This window comes from Oncorhynchus masou, chromosome 28, assembly GCF_036934945.1.
Source record: "Oncorhynchus masou masou isolate Uvic2021 chromosome 28, UVic_Omas_1.1, whole genome shotgun sequence".
Lineage (NCBI taxonomy): Eukaryota > Metazoa > Chordata > Actinopteri > Salmoniformes > Salmonidae > Oncorhynchus > Oncorhynchus masou.
In genome coordinates this window covers 48,082,341-48,091,056 of record NC_088239.1, presented here as the reverse complement: position 1 = coordinate 48,091,056, position 8,716 = coordinate 48,082,341, and positions in this window count along the sequence as shown.

Here is an 8,716-nt window from a genome sequence, read left to right as displayed (position 1 = left end):
CCTCTGACTGCATTCCCCATTAGTAAACAATGCTTTCAAGAAATTTTGATTTTTGTCTGAAATGTTGTTTATTTTGTCTGAAATTGTTTTTATTTTGTCTGTGAAGTCATGTGTGGGGTCGTGGAGGGTTCATGTGTGGGGTCGTGGAGGGGAGATGCTGCACATGCACAAGAAAGTTTTAGTTTTGTCTGAGTTCAGTCAGTAGCACACATAAACTCCATTCGTGTGTGTGTGTGTGTGTGTGTGTGTGTGTGTGTGTGTGTGTGTGTGTGTGTGTGTGTGTGTGTGTGTGTGTGTGTGTGTGTGTGTGTGTGTGTGTGTGTGTGTGTGTGTGTGTGTGTCTCCTTGTGGTTTTTGTGGTGTGTAAATGATTTTATAACTACGTGTTCAAAAATGACCCTAAGACAATCTTTGTATCCTGGTGGTGTACAGCTTTCATGGAAATATGAACAAAGACAATGTTTCACTTTTTCTAATGTTGGGGTCACTCTAGGAAAAGTCATAAAATTTCAGGTTGAAAAAACATGATTTAGGGGGTTTTCTCTGCTGGTAAACATAGCGTGGCGGGTCATTTTTGACAACACAAGGGTTAATACAGGGAAACTGAAATCCGTTTTACCACATTTTTACCAGCATGTTAAATGTGCAACCAGAGGGAAAAAAAACTCTAGACCACCTCTACTCCACACACAGAGACGCGTACAAAGCTCTCCCTCAACCGTCCATTTGACAAATCTGACCATAATTCTATCCTCCTGATTCCTGCTTACAAGCAAAAACTAAAGCAGGAAGCACCAGTCACTCGGTCAATAAGAAAGTGGTCAGATGAAGCAGATGCTAAGCTACAGGACTGTTTTGCGAGCACAGACTGGAATATGTTCCATTATTCTTCCGATGGTATTGAGGAGTAGACTACATCAGTCACTGACTTCATCAATAAGTGCATCAATGACGTCCCCTGCACAGTGACCGTACGTACATACCCCAACCAGAAGCCATGGATTACAGGCAACATCCGCACTGAGCTAAAGGGTAGAGCTGCCGCTTTCAAGGAGCGGGATTCGGAAGCTTATAAGAAATGCCCTTATGCCCTCCGACGAGCCATCAAACAGGAAAAGCGTCAATACAGAACTAAGATTGAATCGTACTACACTGGCTCCAACGCTCATCGGATGTGGCAGGGCCTGCGAACGATTACAGACTACAAAGGGAATCACAGTGACACGAGCCTACCAGACGAGCTAAATTACTTCTATGCTCGCTTCGAGGCAAGTAACACTGAAGCATGCATGAGAGCATCAGCTGTTCCGGACAACTGTGTGACTACCCTCTCCATCTCCAATGTGATTAATACCTTCAAACAGGTCAATATTCACAAGGCCGCAGGGCCAGACTGATTACTAGGACGTGTACTCCGAGCATGCGCTGATCAACTGGCAACTGTCTTTACTGATATTTTCAACCTGTCCCTGACTGAGTCTGTAATACCAACATGTTTCAAGCAGACCACCATAGTCCCTGTGCCCAAGGACACTAAGGTAGCCTGCCTAAATGACTACTGACCTTTAGCACTTACGTCTGTAGCCATGAAGTGTTTTGAAAGGCTGGTCATGGTTCACATCAACACCATTATCCCAGAAACCCTAGACCCACTCCAATTTGCAGACCGCCCCAACCGATCCACAGATGATGCAATCTCTATTTCACTCAACACTTCTCTTTCTCACTTGGACAATAGGAACACCTATGTGACGGAGTGTTCATTTACTACAGCTCAGCGTTCAACACCATAGTGCCCTCAATGCTCATGACTAAACTAAGGACCCTGGGACAAAACACCTCCCTCTGCAACTAGAACCTGGAATTCCTGATGAGACGCCCCCAGGTGGTAAGGGTAGCTAACAACACATCCGCCACGCTGATCCTCAACACGGGAAGCCCTCAGGGGGGTGTGCTCATTCCCCTCCAGTACTCCCTGTTCACTCATGACTGCATGGCCAGTCACAATTACAACACCGACAAAGCCTATTCCCCCTCAGGAGACATGAAAGATTTGGCATGGGTCCTCAAAAGGTTCTACAGTTGCACCATTGAGAGACTGGTTGCATCACTGCCTGGTATAGCAACTGGTCAGCCTCCGACCGCAAGGCATTACAGAGGGTAGTGCATCTGGCCGAGTACATAACTGGAGCCAAGCTTCCCACCATCCAGGATTTCTATACCAGGCAGTGTCAGAGGAAGGCCCTAAAAATGGTCAAAGACTCCATCCACCCTAGTCATAGACTGTTCTCTCTGCAGCCATACTGCAAGCAATACCTGAGCACCAAGTCAAGGTCCAAAAGAGTTTTAACAGCTTCTACCCTGCAACCACTCAGTCAGCTGTATAAAGAAATAAGCAAACAGGAAACCACTCACTCAGAGGCGGCGCTCCTAGTGGCCGGAGATTTTAATGCAGGGAAACTTAAATCAGTTCTACCAAATCTCTATCAACGTGTTAAATGTGCAACCAGAGGGCAAAAAATCTAGATCACCTATACTTCACACACAGAGATGCATACAAAGCTCTCCCTCGCCCTCCATTTCGTAAATCCGACCACAACTCTATCCTCCTGATTCCTGTTTATAAGCAAAAATTAAAGCAGGAAGCACCAGTCACTCGGTCTACAAAAAAATGGTCAGATGAAGCAGATGCTAAACGACAGGACTGTTTTGCTATCACAGACTGGAACATGTTCCGGGATTCTTCCGATGACATTGAGGAATACACCACATCAGTCACTGGCTTTATCAATAAGTGCATTGAGGACGTCGTCCCCACAGTGACTGTACGTACATACCCCCATCAGAAGCCATGGATTACAGGCAACATTCGCACTGAGCTAAAGGGTAGAGCTGCCGCTTTCAAGGTGCAGGACTCTAACCCGGAGCTTACAAGAAATCCCGCTATGCCCTGCGACCATCCATCAAACAGGCAAAGTGTCAATACAGGGCTAAGATTGAGTCATACTACACCAGCTCCGATGCTCGTCGGATGTGGCAGGGCTGGCAAACTATTACAGACTACTAAGGGAAGCACAGCCGTGAGCTGCCCAGTGACACGAACCTACCAGATGAGCTAAATCCCCTTTATGCTCGCTTCGAGGCAAGCAACACTGAGGTATGCATGAGTGCATCAGCTGTTCCTGACGACTGTGTGATCACGCTCTCCATAGCCGACGTGAGTAAGACCTTTAAACAGGTCAACATTCACAAGGCTGCGGGTCCAGACGGATTACCAAGACGTATGTTCTGGGCATGTGCTGACCAACTGGCAGGTGTCTTCACTGACATTTCCAACATGTCCCTGATTGAGTCTGTAATACCAACATGCTTCAAGCAGACCACCATAGTCCCTGTACCCAAGAACACAAAGGCAACCAGCCTAAATGACTACAGACCCTTAGAACTCACATCTGTAGGCATTCACCAATTTGTAAGTCGCTCTGGATAAGAGCGTCTGCTAAATGACTTAAATGTAAATGTAAATGTAGGCATGAAGTGCTTTGAAAGGCTGGTAATGGCTCACATCAACACCATTATCCCAGAAACCCTAGCCCCATTCCAATTTGCATACCGCCCAAACAGATCCACAGATGATGCAATCTCTATTGCACTCCACACTGCCCTTTCCCACCTGGACAAAAGTAACACCTATGTGAGAATGCTATTCATTGACTACAGCTCAGCGTTCAACACCATAGTACCCTCAAAGCTCATCACTAAGCTAAGGAACCGGAGACTAAACACCTCCCTCTGCAACTGGATCCTGGACTTCCTGACGGGCCACCCCCAGGTGGTGAGGGTAGGTAGCAACGCATCTGCCACGCTGATCCTCAACACTGGAGCTCCCCAGGGGTGTGTGCTCAGTCTCCTCCTGTACTTCCTGTTCACCCAAGACTGCATGACCAGGCATGACTCCAACACCATCATTAAGTTTGCAGACGACACAACAGTGGTAGGCCTGATCACCGGCAACAATGAGACGGCCAGAGGAGGTCAGAGACCTGGTAGTGTGGTGCCAGAATAACAACCTATCCCTCAACATAACCAAGACTAAGGAGATGATTGTGGACTACAGGAAAAGGAGCAACGAGCACGTCCCCATTGTCATTGACGGGGCTGTAGTGGAGCAGGTTGAAAGCTTCAAATTCCTTTTTGTCCACATCAAAACAAACTAGAATGGTCTAAATACACCAAGACAGTCACAAAAAAGACACGACAAAGCCTATTCCCCCTCAGGAAACTAAAAAGACATGAAATGGGTCCTGAGATCCTTAAAAGGTTCTACAGCTGCAACATCGAGAGCATCCTGACCGGTTGCATCACTGCCTGGTACAGCAATTGCTCAGCCTCTGACAGCAAGACACTTCAAAGGGTAGTGCCTACGGCCCTGTACATCACTGGGGCAAAGCTGCCTGCAATCCAGGACCACTACACCAGGCGGTGTCAGAGGAAGGCCCTAAAAACTGTCAAAGACCCCAGCCACACCAGTCAAATACTGTTCTCTCTACTACCGTATGGCAAGCAGTACCGGAGTGCCAAGTCTAGGACAAAAAGGCTTCACAACAGTTTTTACCCCCAAACCATAAGACTCCTGAACAGGTAACCAAATGGTTACCCGGACTATTTGCATTGTGTGCCCCCCCAACCCCTCTTTTACACTGCTGCTACTCTCTGTTTATCTTATATGCATAGTCACTTTAACTATACATTCATGTACATACTACCTCAATTGGCCCGACCAAACAGTGCTCCCGCATATTGGCTAACCGGGCTATCTGCATTGTGTCCCTCCACCTGCCAACCCCTCTTTTTACGCTACTGCTACTCTCTGTTCATCATATATGCATAGTCACTTTAACCATACCTACATGTACATACTACCTCAATAAGCCTGACTAACCGGTGTCTGTATATAGCCTTGCTACTCTTATTTTCAAATGTCTTTTTACTGCTGTTTTATTTATTTACTTACCTACACACACACACACACACACACACACACACACACACACACACACACACACACACACACACACACACACACACACACACACACTTGTTTTCCGCACTATTGGTTAGAGCCTGTAAGTAAGCATTTCACTGTAAGGTCTACACCTGTTGTATTCAGCACACGTGACAAATAAACTTTGATTTGATTTGATTTGAAGCCACAAGACTCCTGAACACCTAATCAAACTGCTGCTACTCTCTTTATTATCTATGCATTGTCACTTTAACTCTACCTACATGTACATATTACCTCAATTACCTTGACTATCCGGTGCCCCCGCACATTGACTCTGTACAGGTACTCCATGTATATAGCCTCAGTATTGTTATTTTACTGCTGCTGTTTAATTATTTGTAACTTTTATTTTCTATTTTTTACCTGCATATTTTTTTTTTTTTTTATTTTTTTATTAAAACGTTATGAAGCATTATTGGATAAGGGCATGTAAGTAAGCATTTCACTGTAAGGTCTACACCTGAATTATTCGACACGTGACCAATCACATTTGATTTGATTTGACAACCACCCATTAAGGGCACTAGAGTACATCAGTGTTCAGAGATGGCATTTGATGCATCCACTCCGATACCGAGATTGCCCTTAACTTCAGCATCCTGTTTTGAGCACTCTGTGTTCCTTGTGTGTAGGCCTAGGTCTGTGTTGGTCAGTGGAAGTGGCCCCTGAGTGTCTCCTTATGGTCTGTTTAGGCTGCAGCTCATGCATGGACACACAACAGCTAGACGCCCTACTCTGGACCCAGGTCTGTCCCTGTCCCTGTTTACACTCATAAAACCCCATGCTGCCTGTGTGGGTGTCAATTTAATCCTGTTTACATCTCCTTCCTCAATTCCTTGAAAAAATACTAGATTTCCAACTAAACTGCTATGAGCCCACTTTTATATATAGGCTAATTTGTTTTTAGACAGTCTGAGACCAAGAGGCCCTTTGACAGACAGAAACACACATATTTAAAAAAAATAAAAAAATGTTTTATAAGGGAGGGTTTTTCCATACAGACACATACCGTGCAGCCACTGCAGCGGTGTCAAGAAGACAGTTGAATTCTGCCACAGGAGTCGAGAGTTGTCCCGCTATGACACAGTGTTGCTATTTCGAACTGTCATTAATAAAGAGATGCTCCAGTCAGTCACGACTTGTCGTAGTGTAGTGTACAGCTCTATACACAACAGCACGGAATCTGCTGGGTCTGTTTTCCCTGTTTAAGACTGTGTTAATTAGTCACATGTAAAGAGACAGCTGACTAATGACCCTGTGAGACCGCATTGTGACATTTCAAAGTGACTAAATGAAGCAAGCGGCCCACTCAGTCAGTCAGTCAGTCAGTCAATAAGTCACACTGTCAATGGCACATGTCTAAGCCTGCCGACAATGCAAACCCTTGCAGACAGATTAGACACTGTTGATGATACATTAACGTTACTCTGATTTAAAACATCTAGGTTTAATTTTTGTATGCATGTACACCAGAACCCATATCTACTGACATGATGTGACACACTGCTGTCAAAATAACACAACAGCTGCCAAGTTTCACTGGATATCTTCCCATTTTTACATGCACTTGTAGCCGATGTGAAATGGCTTTGCACTAGCGGCGTTCAGTCGGGTCAATCACCTACTCTGAGACACTGAAGTAGTTGTTTCCCATGCTTCCCAAGGGCCACGTCTTTTGTGGAGTGACAGTTAACGATGCTTCATAAATGACAGGTGTCGATATTCAGAGGTTTCCTGGTTGGAGAGGGACAAAAGCGACACTTACACATTTAAACATATTTTGAGATGCAGTTAAAAATCATGCTGTGGTAGTCATCTGTAATATATATATATATACATGCAATATTTCAAATAACAATAAAAAACATCTTAATTTTCAATCATATACTGAAGACTTCCTGCTTCGGTTCGTCAGTTGTTCCACTGGCGGAGAGTTGTATAATCCAGACCTGCTAGTAATGTCTATTACTGTCCAGTGTTTCTCAGGATGCAGGCCTTATCTGGTGGTCACAGAGCTCGCCAGGATCTCCTATTCTGATCAGTTTTCCCCTAATGAAAATCCACATTTACTGCTTAATGGAATGCTTTTTATTGCATGGTCACATATAAACCGTGTTCATTAAAAACGTATGAATTAGTTGGAGTAAAATAGTAGAACATGTTGTATGGATAAATGTATTAGCTACTCTGCTTAGAAATGTGCAACTGTTCATGTCACAGCAGTGAACGTAACTTTATTCAATATTGGATTTGTTTACATGCGCCAAATACAACAGGTGTAGACTTTATTGTGAAATGCTTACTTTACGAGCCCTTTCCCGACAATGCCGAGTTAAAAACTATGAAAACATGCTAATAAAAATAGAAAATAGAAACACAATAAATAACAATAACACGGCTCTATACAAGGAGTACCAGTAACGTGTCAATGTGCAGGGGTACGAGGTAGTGGAGGAATTCAGACCGCTTGACTCAGCAATCTGAACTAAATACCCCATAATGACAAAGTAAAAACAGGTTTTTAGAAATGTTTGCACATTTATTAAAAATAAAAAACATAAATAGCCTATTTACATAATTCTACAGACCCTTTGCTATGAGACTCGAAATTGAACTCAGGTGCATCCTGTTTCCATTGCTCATCCTTGAGATGTTTCCACAACGTGATTGGAGTCCATCTGTGGTAAATTCAATTGATTGAATATGATTTGGAAAGGCACACACCTTTCTATATAAGGTCCCACAGTTGACAGTGCATGTCAGAGCAAAAACCAGGCCATGAGGTTGAAGGAATTGTCCGTAGAGCTCTGAGACAGGATTGTGTCGAGGCATAGATCTGGGGAAGGCTACCAAAACAGCACAGAAGGTCTCCAAGGACACAGTGGCCTCTATTGTTGTTAAATGGATGAAGTTTGGGACCACCAAGACTCCTGTAACTGGCCACCCGGACAAACTGAGCAATCGGGGGAGAAGGGCCTTGGTCAGGGAGCTGACCAAGAACCCAATGTTCACTCTGACAGAGTCCCAGAGTTCCTTTGTGCAGATGGGAGAACCTTCCAGAAGGACAACCAGGCCAGAAGGAAGCCACTCCTCAGTAAAAGGCACATGACAGCCAGAACCTAAAGCCTCTCTGACCATGAGAAACAAGATTCTCTGGTCTGATGAAACCAAGATTCAACTCTCTGGCCTGAATGCCAAGTGTCACGTCTGGTGGAAACCTGACACCATCCCTACAGTGAAGCATGGTGGTGGCAGCATTATGCTGTGGGGATGTATTTCAGCGGCAGGGACTGGGAGACTGGTCAAGATCGAGGCAAAGATGAACAGAGCAAAGTACAGAGAGAGCCTTGATGAAAACCTGCTCCAGAGCATTCAAGGCCTCAGACTGGGGCAAAGGTTCACCTACCAACAGGACAACAACCCTAAGGACACAGCCAAGACTATGCAGGAGTGGCTTTGGGACAAAGGTTCACCTACCAATAGGACAACAACCCTAAGGACACAGCCAAGACAATGCAGGAGTGGCTTCGGGACAAGTCTCTGAATGTCCTTGAGTGGCCCAGCCAGAGCCCAGACTTGAACCAGATCAAACACCTCTGGAGAGACCTGAAAATAGCTGTGCAGCAACCATCCAACCTGACAGAGCTT